The sequence below is a fragment of the Ailuropoda melanoleuca genome, chromosome 7 (genome assembly GCF_002007445.2).
Source record: "Ailuropoda melanoleuca isolate Jingjing chromosome 7, ASM200744v2, whole genome shotgun sequence".
Lineage (NCBI taxonomy): Eukaryota > Metazoa > Chordata > Mammalia > Carnivora > Ursidae > Ailuropoda > Ailuropoda melanoleuca.
This window is the reverse complement of record NC_048224.1, coordinates 50,429,494-50,447,488: the sequence shown is the minus strand read 5'-3', so window position 1 is coordinate 50,447,488 and position 17,995 is coordinate 50,429,494. Positions and strand designations below refer to the sequence as shown.

The 17,995-nt window shown below is 38.5% G+C and overlaps 1 protein-coding gene and 1 long non-coding RNA gene across 6 annotated transcripts in view; one reads left to right on the top strand and one right to left on the bottom strand.

The window, feature by feature from the left end:
* LOC117803027 overlaps positions 1–14,794 on the bottom strand; it is a 62,480-nt gene extending 47,686 nt beyond the window's left edge. Inside the window, exon 1 of the long non-coding RNA XR_004626581.1 lies at positions 14,448–14,794. This is a non-coding gene — a long non-coding RNA (uncharacterized LOC117803027). The remainder of the gene's footprint in view (positions 1–14,447) is intronic.
* The window catches only part of NR6A1 (nuclear receptor subfamily 6 group A member 1), a 220,917-nt gene that overhangs the window by 89,099 nt on the left and 113,823 nt on the right, over positions 1–17,995 (top strand). The window lies entirely within an intron of this gene.

The window sequence follows — 17,995 nt, the reverse complement described above, 5'->3', positions numbered from 1 at the left end:
TTTTTAAAAGATTTTATTTATTTGAGAGAGAGAGACAGAGATAGCGACAGAGAGCACAAGTGGGGAAGAGAGGGAGAAGCAGTCTCCCCACCAAGCACGGAGGCTGATATGGGGCTCAGTCCCAGGACCCTAGGATCATGACCTGAGCCAAAAGCAGACGCTTAACCGACTAAGCCCCCCAGGCACCCCTCAAGTGGTGTTTTCTGACTGCTAGATGGAAAGTAGCTAGTGTTTGGAGTGCACATGCCCATCATAAAACTGAGTATGTTGTATGACTTTTTTCTTAAGCTAGCTGGATTGAGGAGGAACTAGCACATTAGACTCTCAAATGGGACTGAAGTCACCCTCTTTACACAAGTTTAGTGAATTACTGCATACAGCTGGAATGAGTTACACAGCTTGAGCTTGACAAAGGAAACCCCTTCCTGCCTTATCAGCCTTCTCTCTTCCCCCTGAGCTCCAGCCACATTGCATATATGGTTTCTTCAATATGTGATTTAGTCTCTCCTCGCAGTGCTCTGCTCATACTATTCCTTATGCCTGAAAAGCTCCTTATCTTGTTCTTTCCTTTTCTACAAATTCTGTTTATCTTTCAAGACTCATCTCAGATGTTTTTCCTCCAAGTTGTCTTCCCCTTACCAGGTTAAGTGCTTTTACTTTGGACTTCCATAATCCTGGACTTTCCTTTATCATACACTTAGAGCACCATGTTGTCTCTTTAAGGTTTGTCCCTACTACTAGACTGTGAGCTCCTTTTGAAGTTTAAGACATTTTTGTGCTTAGCTTGCTGCTGCTTAGGTGCTCAGTGATTCTTTGAATGAATAAATTGTATTGTTATTGAATGATTGATAAAAAAAAAGTGTGTGACTGAAGGAATAACAAAAGCCTAATCCCAAACCTACTAAGAAGCCAAGTGATTTCTAATTGTAAGTTTTAGGCAACGCAGTCCTTGTTCCTACGTAGGCCTTATTCACCAGCAAACTTGGACATCTGTCTGACTCTTACAAAGAGAAAAAAACCTCCCTAAAGGGAAGAGAACTAACAATAATCGAACAGTACTTTGTGTTGGGCGCTAGGGATTTTGCCATTTAAAACTTTCATTTAGCTGTATAAGGAACTTACTATTTTCCCTTTTTACAGATAAGGCACCTGAGGCTGAGAGAATTTTAGTTAGAAATTTAGTAATGAAGCTTTGATTAAACCCTTGTCACCTTACTGTCTGTGCTTTTTTCCCTCTGCGTTTTGCTGTCTGCCCAAAATTAAGGGTCTTATCCGGTATATTCTAGTCATCTGTTATCAAAAGGCAACCACAAATTTTAGGAACTGTTTTATTTATTTATTTGAGAGATTGAGAGAGAATGAGCACAAGGAGGGGAAGTGGCAGAGGGAGAGGGAGAAGCAGGTTCCCCGCTGAGCAGGGACCTGGCCTCTGGGCTCCATCCCAGGACCTCAGGACCTGAGCTCGAAGGCAGACAGTTAACCAACTGTGCCACCCAGGCGACCCAAGGAACTGTTTTAAAGCAGAATGAATGCTTTAATATAATATTAATGATAATTTGGCTTTACCATTTACAGAGGGCTTTCACATTCACATGATAATCTAGAGATGCGTTTTTTAAGATATTATAAATTCTTACAAACAGCATTAAAATGTTGGCACAGTGCATTTGCGCAGTGGAAACTAGTCTCTTTTAGCAAATACTATATTTCTCCAAATTAGACTAAATTGTTTATACTTCACTGAATTTTTAAAAGAAATCATACAGTTTTTCTACTTTTTCTGGAGACTTGAAGTCTAATAAATAAATGATAACTGGCTATTTTTAGAAGTTCCATGCATAATTTAGACTGTATATACTTGCTAACATCCCAGAAATCTGTTTTCATTGTATGTGAAATTGCATTGTACTGCCCTATCTTCTTGTGATTTTGGAAAACTAGTTCTTTTCAAAGTCAGGAGCAGAAAAGTTTTTTTCTGGTTGTTGACAAGAAAAAATTTAAAAGAAGGAAAGTCCCACCAAACCACAGAAAATCAAACTGCTATAGTGAAATGAGCAGGTTCCTAAGAGCCAGTCATCTGCATTCAAATGTGGACTCTTTTGTTTCCTAGCACTTTTGACAATGGACAAATAATTTCTTTCCAAGTTCAATATCTTCATCAATAAAATAGAGGCTAATAACAGTATTGGGCTTTTTTGGTGGTTTTGATTATGAAGTGACATGTTGAGAAAAGTATTGCATAGGGTCTCAGACGTGGTAGGCCCTTGATAAATGTTACTTGCTATTATTTGGGAGAGGGTGTATTTCTGAAACATTTTAGGTATATGCAAGTATTAAAGTCTTTTAGCAGATGCGGAGCTTTCTCAGAAGTCTAACCTTTCACATTGAGTTGATCAGCTTTTATTTCTGGAGCATGAAGTTACTATGACAGTTTCTCTCCTGTGTGATACTAATATCTGCAGGAACTGGGGGCATTATTTTCTGATAAGGAGAAATCTCTCTTGTAATACTCAAATTAAGTAGGATTTACAGGGGAAATTACAAAGAAATGAAAAATGATAGTAGTTTTATTAGTTATTTTGTGGAAAGTAGAAGGTATTTTTCTTCCTGTCAATATTTGAATTCCTCTTGACCCTAGGTACTTGGGTAAACATTACTGTGTGCTGGTGTGAAGCCGTGTGAGTAGGATTTATTCAATTGGATTATATGACTTTGGTTGTTGTTGTTGTTTTCCCTCTCAAGGAATTTTGATTTTTAAGTTGACACTCAGTACAGTGTCCTGAAAGGTTTTCCTTTTCCAGCCATGGCCTGAGATATGTGATATTTCAACACTCAGACAGGGCATATACTACATGATGTTAGAGGGCCAGATTGTGAAGGATTCTAAAGGCAACCTTTTTTGAGGAAAGAACTCCTCCTAACAACTTTGGATCTCTTATACATCCATTAAAGTATCTGAAACAAAGTTGTCGTTCCATAAAGATTTTTTGAATAAATTATATTCTTGGTTGTCTTGTCTTGGTAAGAATTTATAGAATTTTCTGTTACATTTGGGAAATCAAAAATATATATCCACATTTATATCTTTGCTCCTAAAATTTGAAAATAATTTCAGTGTGAAAACAATGGTTTTCGTGCATCTTAATTTTTCCATTTCATTTTTATCCCATAGGTAGAACTGATTCTTGATTCATGGTATTCAAGTAGTGAAACACATCCACGAGATTGAGTATTTTTGTTTTGTTTTGAATTGATTTGTTTTTATATCTGAGACTTTTGGAAGCTGATGTGAAACTTCCCTGTGTCCTGTTGGAAGGTTTTCAAGATTTATGTCAACTGCTCAGCATGTTTAGGGATGTGTTTTATTTCACTATGGAGATTCTTCTACTTTCTTCCCCTATTTGAGTTTTCCTTTAGAACTTTCTTCTCCTATGGCATGTGGGTAATTTAGTTGGTTAAGTGTCTGACTTCAGCTCGGGCCATGATCTCAGGGTCTTGAGATCAGTGGGGAGTCTGCTGGAGATTCTCCCCTCCCCCCCGTGCCCCTCCCACCACGTGTGCGCACTCTCTAAAAAAATAACAAATAAATCTTAAAAAACAAAATCTCTTAGCTTTTCATTATTGAACAAACAAACTATTGTATTTGGGTGGCAGCTAATTATGTATAGCACATTCTCAATGTTTGTGAGCTTATGGTGAGACAGTGCTATCAGTCTCTTTTGGTAGGAATATAGATTTGTCAGACCCCCCCCCAAAAAAAAGATCAGGAATGTGGATAGTGATTTTTGTATAAATATGTCCACTACAGTATTATTTATAATAGAGAATAAGTGGAAACTACCTGGATATCTAAAAAGTCATTTTAGGGGTACTTTCGTGGCTCAGTCAGTCAAGCATCTGTCTTCGGCTCATGTCGTGAGCTTAGGGTCCTGGAATTGAGCCGACGTTTGGCTCCCTGCTTAGTGGGGAGCCTGCTTCTCCCTCTGCCCTGCCCCTGCCATGCCCTCTCTCACTCTTTCTCTGTCTCTCAAATAAATAAACTCTTCAAAAAAAATAAAGTAAAATAAAAAGTCATTTTAATGACTTTTTTAAAAAGTTTATTGGATGCATATGTTTCATTATTATTTTTTTAAAGATTTTATTTAAGAGAGAGAGAGAGAGAAAGAGTGCACATGAGCAGGGGCAGAGGGAGAAGCAGACTCCCCTGCTGGGCAGGGAGCCCAGTGCAGGGCTCGATTCCAGGACCCTGGTATCATGACCTGCGCTGAATGCAGATGCTTCACCGACTGAGCCACCGGGTGTCCCCATTTTAATGACTTTTTGAAAATACTTACACGTGAACAAATTAGAATATAAAACTATAGAGAATTGATTCCACTGTGTACGAACTACATCAAGATATGAGAAGATTTTTTTCTGTGAGTGGAATTATGGATGGCAAGTTTTCTTTATTTTTCTTTATTATGTAGATTTTGTATAAATCATGTATTACATGTATAATGATGGAAAAACTGCCAGGATTTAAAAAAAAACTAATATGTTAAATAACTACAAAATAAGGTTAGAGGGAATTTAGTAAATGTTGACAATGGTTATCTTTAGATAGATTATGAATAACTGTTTTTGGAGTGTGAATAACTTTTTTTGTGTTCCTAGTTTTTGTGCTTCCCAGTCTATTTGCAGTAAGATGAGATGAAAAATAAGTTATTTTATAAGGTATATCACTGCAGTCAGCTAGGAATTTGCCTTTAGAGAATTTTCTTTATGAGACTTTTGTAATAATCTTTAGAGGAAAGACATGCTTCCTTTGCCTTTTTTGATGGCTGTGGTAGATTGAGATTCCAAATCTTTTAAATGTTTCTTCGGTATAATTTCTGATTAAATTGGCTGAAGTAGTAATACTGCTAGTGATAGAGTGTCCTACCCTTTGAAATCTGTGTGAGTGTGACCCTCCATTTCACTATTGATACACCAGGTTCAAAGTATTTTTCTTTTATATTCTTGCTATAATAACCAGAAGTAGCATTTTATATATAAATGGCTTATTCTGCTTAGCTGTTAACACCTGAAACAAATATTTTAGATACACTTAAGCCTTTGAAACCTGTTATTTTAAAAAATTAGAGTTATTCTCATATAGATGAATATGAAAGCAGCATGGATAATAGAACAGATATTTGTAAAACTATACCATTTGTCAAGCATCTGTGGTGTTCTAGGCACTATATCAGACACTGACAAAGATTATATAATTTTCACAACAGCTCTGTGAAGTTGTATTACTTTACCTTTTTTCCCTGTAGAGGAGGCACCTGTGGTTCAGAGAGACAGATTTGTCTAGGGTCACACAGTCAGAGTGCGCTCAAGCTGAGACTGGATCCATGTCTTTGTGACTACAGTGCCCAAGTACGGGGCCTTTGTCTTGTTTCCTATTGTACATCTAGTTCCTAGAACAGGAGTTGTCATATGCTAAGCACTCCACATACATCCTTCGAATGAATGAGCTATACACCTAGAAGCTTCTAAGTGGCCAAGCAAAAGAAATTGTTCTGTTCTAGTAATACAGAATTATATAGAGAAGTGAGGCTGACAAAATATAATGCTATTAGCCATATGGAGGTACTTACACCAAAATTTAGGTCTTAATAACAAATGAGCAGATTGGGATCCTCTTTTTTGATGTAATTGTCTAATTTCTTCTGAGTACATATGCTAGATCTCTTTTTCACTTGACTTTGATATCCAGTGAACAAAGAGAAAGCAAAAGATACATGATATTTAATCTTTACGAGTGAAAAAATGTGGGTGGAAACTCAGGTTCTGTAAATGTCAAGAAACTAGATTGGGAATTTCTTGATTGGAACATTGGGAACCTTGGGTTTTGTCGAAATAACATTGTGCCATTGTGGTACCTGTATATACTTTATTTCATTGGTAAAAGCAACTTCTTTTTATAGTTCTATGACAGCGAAGACTAAATTCCAATTGAAAGAAAGGTTAATATTTAGACATCTTGTAAGGATAAGTGGTTCTAGTTTTTAAGATGAATCATTACAGAAGCCTAGTTGTGACTCCAGCCTTTCCTTCTCTTCGTATTTATCGTGCATGTCTCAAATATTCTTGGTTGCTAAGAACTAGTTGAGTCATGGGTTGAGTACTCTGAGTACACTAGCTGTGTAATCATGATGGTCATAGCATGTGCTGTTAAAGGGATGCTGAGTGCTACAAACATAATATTAGGGAAGGGGGTGAAGGCAATATGTATCACATTTAATGCTCCAGTGTTTCATGATTCTTGGACTGTCATTCCATGCCTCGACCCCTTTACTGTCTCCTCGCAGAAATTACCTTGTTCTTAATCATCCATCAAAAGGAGACTGAGTTTTTGCATGAGATAGTGGTTTACCACAGATTTGAGTAATGGTCATTTGAAACCAGCGTACGTGTTTGAGGGTATTTCATTTCCTTACTGGTTTAAAAACCATTAAGATCTTGTAGTTTAGTATATCTCTTTGCTTGAATCAAACACAGCTGAGAGTGTATTCTTCCATATTCTTATGGACTGTGTTAGTTCAGCTTCAACAGATGGCCAGGCACTTCCCCCAAATCACGGGGCTCATTCTCAGAGTTTCTCACATCCCTACCATTTTTAAAATGTTACGGCTTCTGGCCATGGTTATCTTAGTTTATAGCTTGTCAGCTTCATGAGGGCAGCTAATATATCTGTTTTGTTCATCACTCAACCTGGGTCTAGCAGTGTGTATAATACATATTGGGAACTTAATATTTGTTGGATAAATGACTAGAAAAAGAAGGCTGTGCTTGATCAGCATTTAGTAAGAACTCAGAAACACCTGCCTGCTGAGGAACCTTTCCTTTGGTTACCTTTTGTGATTTCTTTATGTATGCTAATGGCATCCATGGAAATCTTGTGATCTGATCTATCTTATCTATCTTTATGTAACTATCTTTCTTGTTTATTTAATCTATCCAATTAAGCAGTCCTGTAAAACCTTTTATGGTAACTAGGCTTTGCAGAGACTGAATTTGAATACACTCTGGCCAGTCCAAATTTCTCACCTCTAAGTGCTATCACCCTTTAGTCTCTAGTATGAATGGGTTTTTTTGGACCACTGCTGGTAACAAGGACTCAGAAATGACTTGTTAAAAGTCACCTAGCTAGATAGTGGCTGAGCTAGGATTTGATGTCCTCTATCTAATCCAGCCCTTTTCTTGGAGACAAATCTACCTTTTCAGATGTCTGACTACACCACACTATCTCCCTTAATAGTTCTTCTTCCTCATCTTTTTTTTTTTTTGAAAATCTACTTTCTCTAGTCTGAAAGGTTATGTGGCATGTCCAGTATTTTTCAGTTATTTGGGATTAAGAAACACCTACTATTTCTAGTTCTACTGGATTATTTTCAACTTTAAAATGAATCTACGGATATAGTAGGAAAACATTTACCCGGGAATTCCTTCCATGGCTTTGATTTTAAAAGTAATGAATTTTCTTTCCCTTACCTGCAGGAGGCTGTTTTCTCGATTGGGGCAGTATTTTAGAACTTTCATATTTTTGTTTTAATCACCAAGAAGAATGAGTAGAAATCTTATTCCAAAAAGAAATATTATCTCTTAATTTAAGGAAATGATTTTTATATATTCAACAGCATTAAATTAGTATCAGTATTAAATTACATTTTATAATATTAAAATCTGAGGTTCTACCTCACTTTTCAGATAATTATCCTGTATTCAATCAACTTATTTACTATTTGTTTCTATTTTAAAAGATTTATTTATTTTAAAGGTTTTATTTATTTGTCAGAGAGAGAAAGAGAGTGAGCACAAGCACTGGGGAGCGGCAGGCAGAGGGAGAAGCAGGTTCCCCGCTGAGCAAGGAGCCTGATGCGGGACTTGATCCGAGGACCCTGGGATCATGACCTGAGTTGAAGGCAGACACTTAACCGACTGAGCCACCCAGGTGTCCCGATTTATTTATTTATTCTAAAGAGAGTGCAGGAGCAGGGAGTGGCAGAGGTAGAGGGAGAGAGAGTCTTAAGCAGACTCTGCACTGAGCTCAGGGCCAAGGCCGGGCTTGATCTCTTGACCCTGATATCACGACCTGAGCCGAAACCAAGAGTTGGATACTTAACTGACTGCACCACCAAGGTACCCCTAATATTTATGTTTCTAAGACTTGAAACTCTTTGTGCAGTGTTGACAGCTTTTATTTTCATGTTTGTTTTAATTAAAATTTAAACAGAGAATTGTCTGTGCTATAAATCAGCCTGGAACCCTTCTCTTTCCATTCATGTTTGGGAAGAGTCAGACAATGAACTGGACCTCAAGGCCTTACTGTGTTTTCACAGAATTGACATTTCTGTGAGTGCCAGGATGTTCAAGATGTTTTATGTGTATGATCCTTTATGTGTATGACCTTTAAAATGACTGGAAGGAAGGCTTTAATATTCATATCTTATGCATGAAGAGTCTGAGACAAAGAGAGGAATTGACTTATTCAGGATAACCTAATAAAAAAGTAGCAGAGCCAGGATTCTAACCCATGTTCACTTGACACTAAGACCCATGATTCTTGGACCTAGCAGGCATAGGATGGGTTGAGAATGACATCAAAATTTAAGAACCTCATATCCATGTTTATCATGTCCAGTTTATTTAATGGCAGATTTGGAAGTTAAGACATGATCATGAAGGAATCACTTGGATTTTTTCTTTTTTTTATCCACTCAAGCCTTGGGGAGGCACCACTCATTGCATCTGGTCTTGACCAGATACCAAGTTCACAATAATTAAAGGCAATAAGGCATTGGATGTTTTACCAGTTCATTATTACTATTATTATAATCTGAGTTACTTAAATATTCCTTGAAAAAAAAGCCTCAGTCCAATACTTAGAAAAAAAATTTCTGTCTACAGTTTTCCTCTGTGCTTCAGGCATCTCAGCAAGGGCGAATGAGGCTTCTTATCATTGCATTTCTAAAATAATGCTTTCTGGGATGCCTGGGTGGCTCGGTCAGTTAAGCATCTGCCTTTGGCTTAGGTCATGATCCCAGGGTCATGGGATAGAGTCCTGCATCAAGCTCCTTGTTTTGCGGGGAGTCTGCTTCTCCTTCTCTCTCTGCCTGCTTCTCCCTCTGCCTGCCACTCCCCCTGCTTGTGGTCTCTCTCTTTCTCTCTTTCTAACAAATAAATAAATAAAATCTTAAAAAAAAATAAAAATAACCTTTTCTATTTTCTTGAACAGGCATTAGGTTCCCTATTGGGAAGCCATTTTTTAAAATTCACCCAACAATGTATGCATCCCTTGCTAAAGTTTACTTTTTAGTTACACAACACTGTCCTTCTATATAAAACCTAAGTCTAGACCCATAATATAAGACTCTGAACACACAGGGACCTTGCTGGTTTTTTGAGTCAAGTATGACATGAGATTATTCTGGTAAAAAAGCCAGGCTGTATGGAGCGGCGTGGTCACATATTGGCAGGGGAAAGCTATCTGGCATACAAATATTTCCATTTTATTCCAGCTGATTTACTGAATGGCCAGTGTTAGTATTTTAGGTTACCTAATTATGACAGCTTGCTTTGTGTGTTGAATAGTATTTGTCTATCTACAAGTAGTCACATTGTAAAGATTTAGGGGGGAAAATATGTTAATAAATAATAGCTACCCTTTTTAAAATTCCCACTACATGCCTGGCACCTTACTCTGGATGCTTTATATACTTTATCCTGAGTCCTTCCCTACTTCATGCAGGTTAGCTATTTTTCCATTTTGTAGATAAGGATGCTAAATCTCAGAGAGGTGGATTAATTTGCCTAATATTCACTAGCTGGTAGGGTAGGTACTTATAATCACACCCAGGTCTGACTGATTTCAAGCCCCTTGTTCTTTGCTGTTCCATATTGTCCATGACAGTAATGTGAAGGAGACCATAGAATTACTTGCTTCATATGTTTAGGAAGAACTTTCTTTTTTCTTAATTTTAATTTTTTATTTTTAAATAGGCTCCACACTGCCCAGTGAGGGCCTTGAAATTACTCTCCTGAGATCAAGACCTGAGTTGATATAAAGGGTTAGACCCTTAACTGACAGAGCCACTCAGGTGCCCCTAGGAAGAACTTTTTGATACTAAGTACCATTCTGGAACATTTTAATTACTCTGGCCACTCTTACCTGTCTGCCACTACTGCCTTAATATTCTTCATAATCTCTTTATTATGGACCAAGAAAAAAAGAAACCTTTGGTATCAAAATGTTTTGTTTTGTTTTTTTTAAGATTTTATTTTTTTATTTTTTATTTTTTTTTTTTTAAAGATTTTATTTATTTATTTGACAGAGAGAGAGACAGCCAGCGAGAGAGGGAACACAAGCAGGGGGAGTGGGAGAGGAAGAAGCAGGCTCATCGTGGAGGAGCCTGATGTGGGGCTCGATCCCAGAATGCCGGGATCACGCCCTGAGCCGAAGGCAGTCGCTTAACTGCTGTGCCACCCAGGCGCCCCTAAGATTTTATTTTTTTATTTGACAGGGACAGCGAGCGAGAGAGGGAACACAAGCAGGGGGAGTGGGAGAGGAAGAAGCAGGCTCCCAGCGGAAGAGCCTGATGTGGGGCTCGATCCCAGAACGCCAGGATCACACCCTGAGCCGAAGGCAGACGCCTAACGACTGAGCCACCCAGGCGCCCCTCAAAATGCTTTTTTACACCTATCTCAAGTATCATGGTGCTAGCTGCCTTGTCATACTTGTCATTATATTTTTATTATATATATATATTTTTAAAGATTTTATTTATTTATGTGACAGAGAGACAGCCAGAGAGAGAGGGAACACAAGCAGGGGGAGTGGGAGAGGAAGAAGCAGGCTCCCAGCAGAAGAGCCTGACATGGGGCTCGATCCAGAACTCCAGGATCACGCCCTGAGCCGAAGGCAGACGCTTAATGACTGCGCTACCCAGGCGCCCCTATTATATTTTTTACTTAGAGAAGAATTTCTTTCATGTCCAGCTGAATGTGTAGTTGAGGTAGGTATTCTGGATTGAGCATAGTCTAGATTATTGCTGTCTAGTAGTACTTTTTTTTTTTTTTAAGATTTTATTTATTTAAAAGAGAGAGCATGAGTGGAAGGGAGGGGCAGAGGCAGAAGCAGACTCCCTACTAAGCAGGGAGCCTGATGCAGGGCTCAATCCCAGGACCCTGGGATCGTGTCTTGAGCTGATGCAGACGCTTAACTGCCTGAACCTTCCAGGTGCCCCCAGTAGTACTTTCTAATAGAAATATCCTATATCTGTGCTGTCCAATATGATAGCTCATTACATGGGATTATTGAGTGTTTGAAATGTGGCTAGCATGACTGAAGAAATGAATTTTTTGTTTTATTTAATTTTGATTAAATTCAAATAAAAATAGCCCATATAGCTTGTGGCTACTGTATTGGATAGTAGCGCAGCGTGAGGTCGTAACTAATGCTTGTGTTTGGTGGGTAATGATAGAATTTGAAGAGATCCAGTAATTGGTAGTTTAAAAGTTGCTGATTTGTTTTCCAGCAGCATTAACTTTAGCAGGCATGCGTTTTAAGGCCATGGGACCAGAGTAGAACAGTTGGTATTTCCAAAGCACTTTTTGATAATTCATGATCTCATTTGATGAATATTTCAGGTATGATATCATTTAGGATTTGTGTCTGCTAATGGATCACAGAATAAAGGCTGAAGAACAAAACCATGTATAACTTCCTTGTGTAGGGTCTCCTCCCGTTGAAATGGACACCATTCTGGCCTGTTGGTGCTCAGGTTGCAGCATGAGGGCCTGGATGGGAGCCTGTGCTCATTGATTGAGATTGGAGAATTATGTCTCTCCCCTCACCTAGAATGTCTATTAATTTTATTTTTTAGGTCTAAAGAGAGGGAGGTAGAGGCAATTTCTAAATTTAGCCATAGAACTACAATAATTTGATAACCAACAAAAGAAAATGTAGTTTCCCTTTCTAGTATGCCAAAATAAATCCTTAGGGCTTTGATTTTAGTTCTTTGTTTTTGGAAAATACAACTCAGAACTCAGGAACGTTCTGTATAAGATTAGTTTTTATATTGATATGTATCTTCTGAAGAAACTTTTGATTGAATTAAATAATAGATTTTATATGATATTTTGAAGAAAAATTTTTTTCCCTGGAATCTTGATACATTTGGTTTCATTTTGATTGGTCTTATGAAATAATTTGTAAAAGATACTTATTTTACTCTGTGTCACTTGTGTTACTAAGCATATTTTTTCTCTGACAATTTATTTATAAAATATTCTTCTCCTTTCTGTCAAAACTTACAACTAATCAACTCTGGATGCTTTTGATTTTTCTGACTGTGCCAGGGCATTGAATGAAGTTCCCTATAGTGAGAAAAGAGAGCACATGGGACTCGTGACTTTATGTACTCCAACAATAGAGCTTTTATGACATTGGAGGTGGTTAAAAAAGCTAGAAGTAGCTCTTAAACATGGCATCGCTGTGTTGCCTTTTTTTTTTTGTATTCTCAGAGCTGCCAGGAGTGCATCGGGCCTGTAATTTCCTGTTCTCTGAATCCCCCATCTTTCTGCAGCTCCAAGCTTTGTGTCCCACAGCCTGTGACTCTGTGCTAACAAATCGCTATTGTCCAGTGGGGCGAATGGTGGCTGGAACTAAAGAATTGCTGTCTGGTTTCTATTCAAATCCAGGTAGTGAGATATATGAATGGACTTTTCGAATCGTCATGTGAATAATGTCTGCTCGGCATGAAGGCTCAGAGCCACACTAGGAAAGATTAACTCCTAGGCTGACCACTAACATCTTTTGTGGTAGGAGGTAGAAACATTCCCAAGTATCATTTTATTCACACTTAATTTTCCATTTTATCCTCCAGAAGTAGGGTTAACCATTCAATTATTTGGCTACTTTTCTACCAAGTTTTAGTGTTTCTGTTGATAATATGAAAGTTTGAGAAAATGCTAAGTTGTTTTTCACCTAGAACACTGTATTATTTTCTGTCAAAAGTTTTCTACTTTACATTTATTATGGCATAAAGCTCTCTTTATAGTATACATATAAAAATGAGAAAGAAAGAGCTGCTTTTTCCAAGAAACCATTCATTGAAAATGCTTTTTAACCAATGAAGGGAAAAATCCTTTTTTTTTTTTTAGTGCGTTCTACTTATTTGCATTTTCCCCCAAAGTCCAAATTTATACAAAGAAAATAGAAACAACTTCAAATGCAGTATATTAACCAAACAAACAAGCCTTATTAAAATTAGGAACCAACTTAAGCATTTGTGAGTATAGCAGAATCAGGATTTTTTAAAATCAGATTTGAAAGCCAGACTCGAATTCATAATTCTCAATTATCCTTGGGAAATTATTATTTTATCTTTGTCTTATATACCTGAAAAAATGTCCATAGGCTAGAAGGGCCATGCTTTTTTACACTCCTTCCATATCGCAGGTACTATGGAGCGGAGAGCCTTTTATGTTTCTTTTTGTCTTAAACTCAGACAGCTTTGTAAGCAGTAGTGTGTAGATTACAAGAGTTAGACAAAAGCAGGCGCGACTGAGAAGAGTTGCGGGGGGAAGCTTGGGGCACTTCCTGTCACTCAACACATTCCAGATCACTAAAAAATTTCCACACCCTCTGCATTCCCTCTTGCCCACCCCAGATCCCAGTATTTTCTGATTCCATATGTTGTGGTATTTATCACACTCCTCTCTATCACTGGGCTCTGGCAAGACTCCTTCGGAGGAGATGCATTCCTTTAGATTGCACAAAGCATAGCTGGGAAAATGGCTGGCAGTTTCAGAATCTAGTCACGATCGCACGCATGAGCACCTCACACATCCATGCCCCTTTCCTCCCCCCCTCCCGCCCCTGCAGCTGGCTGACCTGTCTCACCCACTGCTGGCCTATCGAACGGCCAGGACTGTCTGGTTTTGGCTCATGCCTTTGTCCATGTCTGGCTTAGTTCCTCTCTGTCTACGCTTGCCACTACCCCCACCGCCCCAGGCAGCACAAGTGTTTGGCCACACAAAACTACAGATAGAAAAGGTGGTAAAAACTTCAAACTTTTTTCTCCAACAGTTTATTCTTTTGTGAATTTCTCCCTTTTTTAACTACTCTGTTTTAAGAAAACAAATACAAAATTAATTATCTAAAGGCAAAGAATGCAAAACAACCTTTGTGTTCCTTATAATAACTGACTTCATAACTCTCTCCAGCTGCGTTATGGGGTGTGTATAAAAAGCTTCTGTTCTGAGAACAAAGGAGCACGTGCAGAAATGAGACTAAAAAAATCCACTGACAGTATTTCACTACACAAATTACTTAAAAGATTTTAGTTAAGCTTCTCAACAGATTCAATGTTAAAATGGTTTTTAGTTTAAAAAAAAAAATTGAAAGTGCTTACCCAGTAAAAGAACCGAAGTAGTCCTGAACTGTTACGTAAGACTTTTTACAGTTGGATCTTTGTCAAAAGGGGGTGGGGGTGATGGGAGAAAGCAGCAACAACAATCAAAAAAGTTCAAGCTGCTGTGGCTAGAGGACAACTTCTGTGTTTCCAGATAGGATTCTTGCTGTAGAAATGGAACTTCCAGCCAGCACAGCATCCTGTCCCGGTAGAGAAATGAATTTGTCAGTAAAAAAAAATTAGATGCTGGAACCCAGGCTAGACGAGGTATTGAACCGCGCCAGATTTCCTTGCAGCCCTGTCTGCTCAGCTCGCATTGAACTATATATGACCCAGATGATGGACAGAAGCACATTCAGTCATGTGCACTCTGGAAGAAAGCGGATTTGCTGGTCCCTGGCAGTGCAGGGGTTTGTCTTCTGATTGGGCTGTGCCCTGATCAGTGAAATGTGAAGCCCTCACCATTCAGAGGCCGTAATTCAGGACTGGCAGTTTGAGTGTCTGGCTGCCTCTGGTCACTGAGAGAGACTTTGAAGGTGTTGCTTTTGTTTGGTGGCATTACCCACCCAGAGGTTGCTTACACCTATGTACTAGTGTCAGAAACAATGCTAGTCTTTCTGAAATGCAAGAAGGCAGCCAGCTTTGCCTGAACCTTGTCATATTGTTGATGAACTTGGCCCAAACTTAAACCAATTATTTGATGTGAGGATTGCTGTGATCCTAACCAAGGCTTATGTCCACACTACACCCTGGCCTTTATTTTAGGGTTTGATAAGGTAAAAATAGAGGTGCGTTTGACTTCATAGATGATATAAATTGCTCTTAATGAAAATTAGATGGATGGGTAGCAGAGAAGTTAAGTTTTGGATTCTGGAGTCTTTGAACATACTAGGAAGAAGCTTTATCTCTTATTGTCTCCTTTGTGAAGCTGTCACTCTTATCCCAGTCCTTAGTCACATAGGGCACTGCTGGGGGGAAGCTTCCAAAGTGTAGACCCCACTGAGCTGTGACATAGCCTTTAATCATGCAAGACATCCAGAGTCTACCCTCTCCAGTCTATCTGAACTAGGGTCCTTGGGATTTATTTTCCATCTTTCTGGGCCACTAGGAAACCAGGTCATTGTATAGTACCGTCAGTCGTGACGTTTTTGTTTAGTCTATAAAAGTTGTGTTGTTTCATGCAAATTAGCATGATTTTTTTTCCTTTAATTTCAGGCAGTAAAGTTTGTTATGAGACCTTTGTACTGATATATGAAATCCACTCCACATGGGCCAGTCATTTTTTTCTGGGGACTTATCTCTTTAGGAATTAGTTTATATAATCCTTACCTGGCTTTTAGATATACAATACTTCGATTTATTTTTTGTTTCTTACATTTGTAGAAATAAAACTGCAGTCACTGTATAGCAACCGTCTATTTTGCTGTAAATTCTGGGTTTGGATGTTTGTGCACTTGTGGTTTCTTAGGTGTTGACTACATTATAACAGGGTCCTATGTTTGAGGACTGCCCCGAAATTCTTCTCATGTCTTAACCTGGGAAAGGCTGTGTTGATATGCTACCAGATGCAAGAATGACCAAAGTCAGATCACAGGGGACGCATGCTGTCTGTCTTTCTGTAAGTCGTAGGACAATTATTCTTTTTTTTAAATTGTGGTAAAATATACATAACATTTACCATTTTAACCATTTTTAACTTTACAGTTCTGTAGTATTAAGTACATTCACATTGTTGTGCAGTCATCACTACCATCCCTTATCAGAACTTTTTCATCTCCTTCCCTAATTGAAACTCTGTATATAACACTAACTTCCTATTCTTCCCTCCCCTCAGCTCCTGGCAACCACATTTCTACTTTTTGTCTCTATGAATTTGACTACTCAAAATATCTCATATAAGCAGAATCATACATGCTTGTCTTTTTATGACTGCCTTACTTCACTTTGCATAATGTCCACTGTGCTCATCCATGTTATAGCATGTGTCAGAATTTCCATCCTTTTTAAAGGCTGAATGATATTCCATTGTATATATACCACATTTTATTTATCCTTTCATCTCTCAATTAATACTAGTTGCTTCTACCTTTTGACTGTTAAGACAGTCATTCTTTTTTTTTTTTTAAGATTTTATTTATTCATTTGACAGAGAGAGAGAGACAGCCAGCAAGAGAGGGAACACAAGCAGGGGAAGTGGGAGAAGAAGAAACAGGCTCCCAGCGGAGCAGGGAGCCCGACGTGGGGCTCAATCCCAGGACTCTGGGATCATGCCCTGAGCTGAAGGCAGACACTTAACTACTGAGCCACCCAGGCGCCCCTGAGACTATCATTTTTGACCATTCCGCTTACAGTCTTCCTAAGGCTTCTTTCAGAGCTGCTCTGACCCATCTCAGAAGCGATTCCATTTTATAAATTGGAAGTGTTTTGATATACCCCTCAACTCTAGAGACTAACCAGGCCCTAATACCAGGCTAGAGAAGGGCAGATTCGTTTCAGCCTTCCTAGTTGAGATAATAGATACTGCACTCCTAGTAATTCTTTTATACTTTTTGTTTATGGGTTTATCTTTCCTATTACACTTTCAGCTCTTCATGCTCTGGGACTATAGCCAGTTTCTCTTGAATTGTGCCTGCACCCCTGTGTAGACTCAGGACCTATAACAAAGTAGACATTAATATTAATTGGAAAAAAGAGAAATGAATGAATAATAATAATAATTTTTATTGGGTTTTATTATGTATCAGACACTGTGATGGGTATTTTATGTATGTAACCTTATCTAATTTTCAAAATAACCCTATGGTATAAGTGCCATTACCTTCATTTAACAGATAAGGGAACTTGGCTAAGGCCTCACAGCATGTAGAAGATATAATGGGGATTTGAACCCTTGTCTCTTTCAGCTCCAGATCCATTATGCTAGAGGCTAATTTCATAGTCTTCATAGGTGATGATCAGTGGGTTTTAGCCTAAGCATTGATTCCAAGTCAAATATTCTTGGACGTAGGGAGCTATAGCCCTGTGATAGATACAGTTCATGAGTAGATACTCAGAGGAAAGCTTGGCACATTAGTAACTTGGACCTTTTATAGATTTTTTGCTGAACAACTGCTTGTTGAACTCAGTTCACAGATATTCCTGTGTATGAAAATTCTTTCTCATATTATTTTGAAAGTGAAGTTAAATGGAATACACTGGAATGAATGCATTGATGTTCTTCATTTTTCATTTGGCAGATGCACACCCATAAATAAACATTGTATAGGTATACATATACCATATGTTTATGGTGTATATATGTGTATATGTATATAAGTGAGTGAGTAAAATCTAGGTGCTAAGGAGAGGTCAAGAATGAAACAGAGGAGGGGCGCCTGGGTGGCACAGCAGTTGAGCGTCTGCCTTCGGCTCAGGGCGTGATCCCGGTGTTATGGGATCGAGCCCCACATCAGGCTCCTCTGCTATGAGCCTGCTTCTTCCTCTCCCACTCCCCCTACTTGTGTTCCCTCTCTCGCTGGCTGTCTCTATCTCTGTCAAATAAATAAATA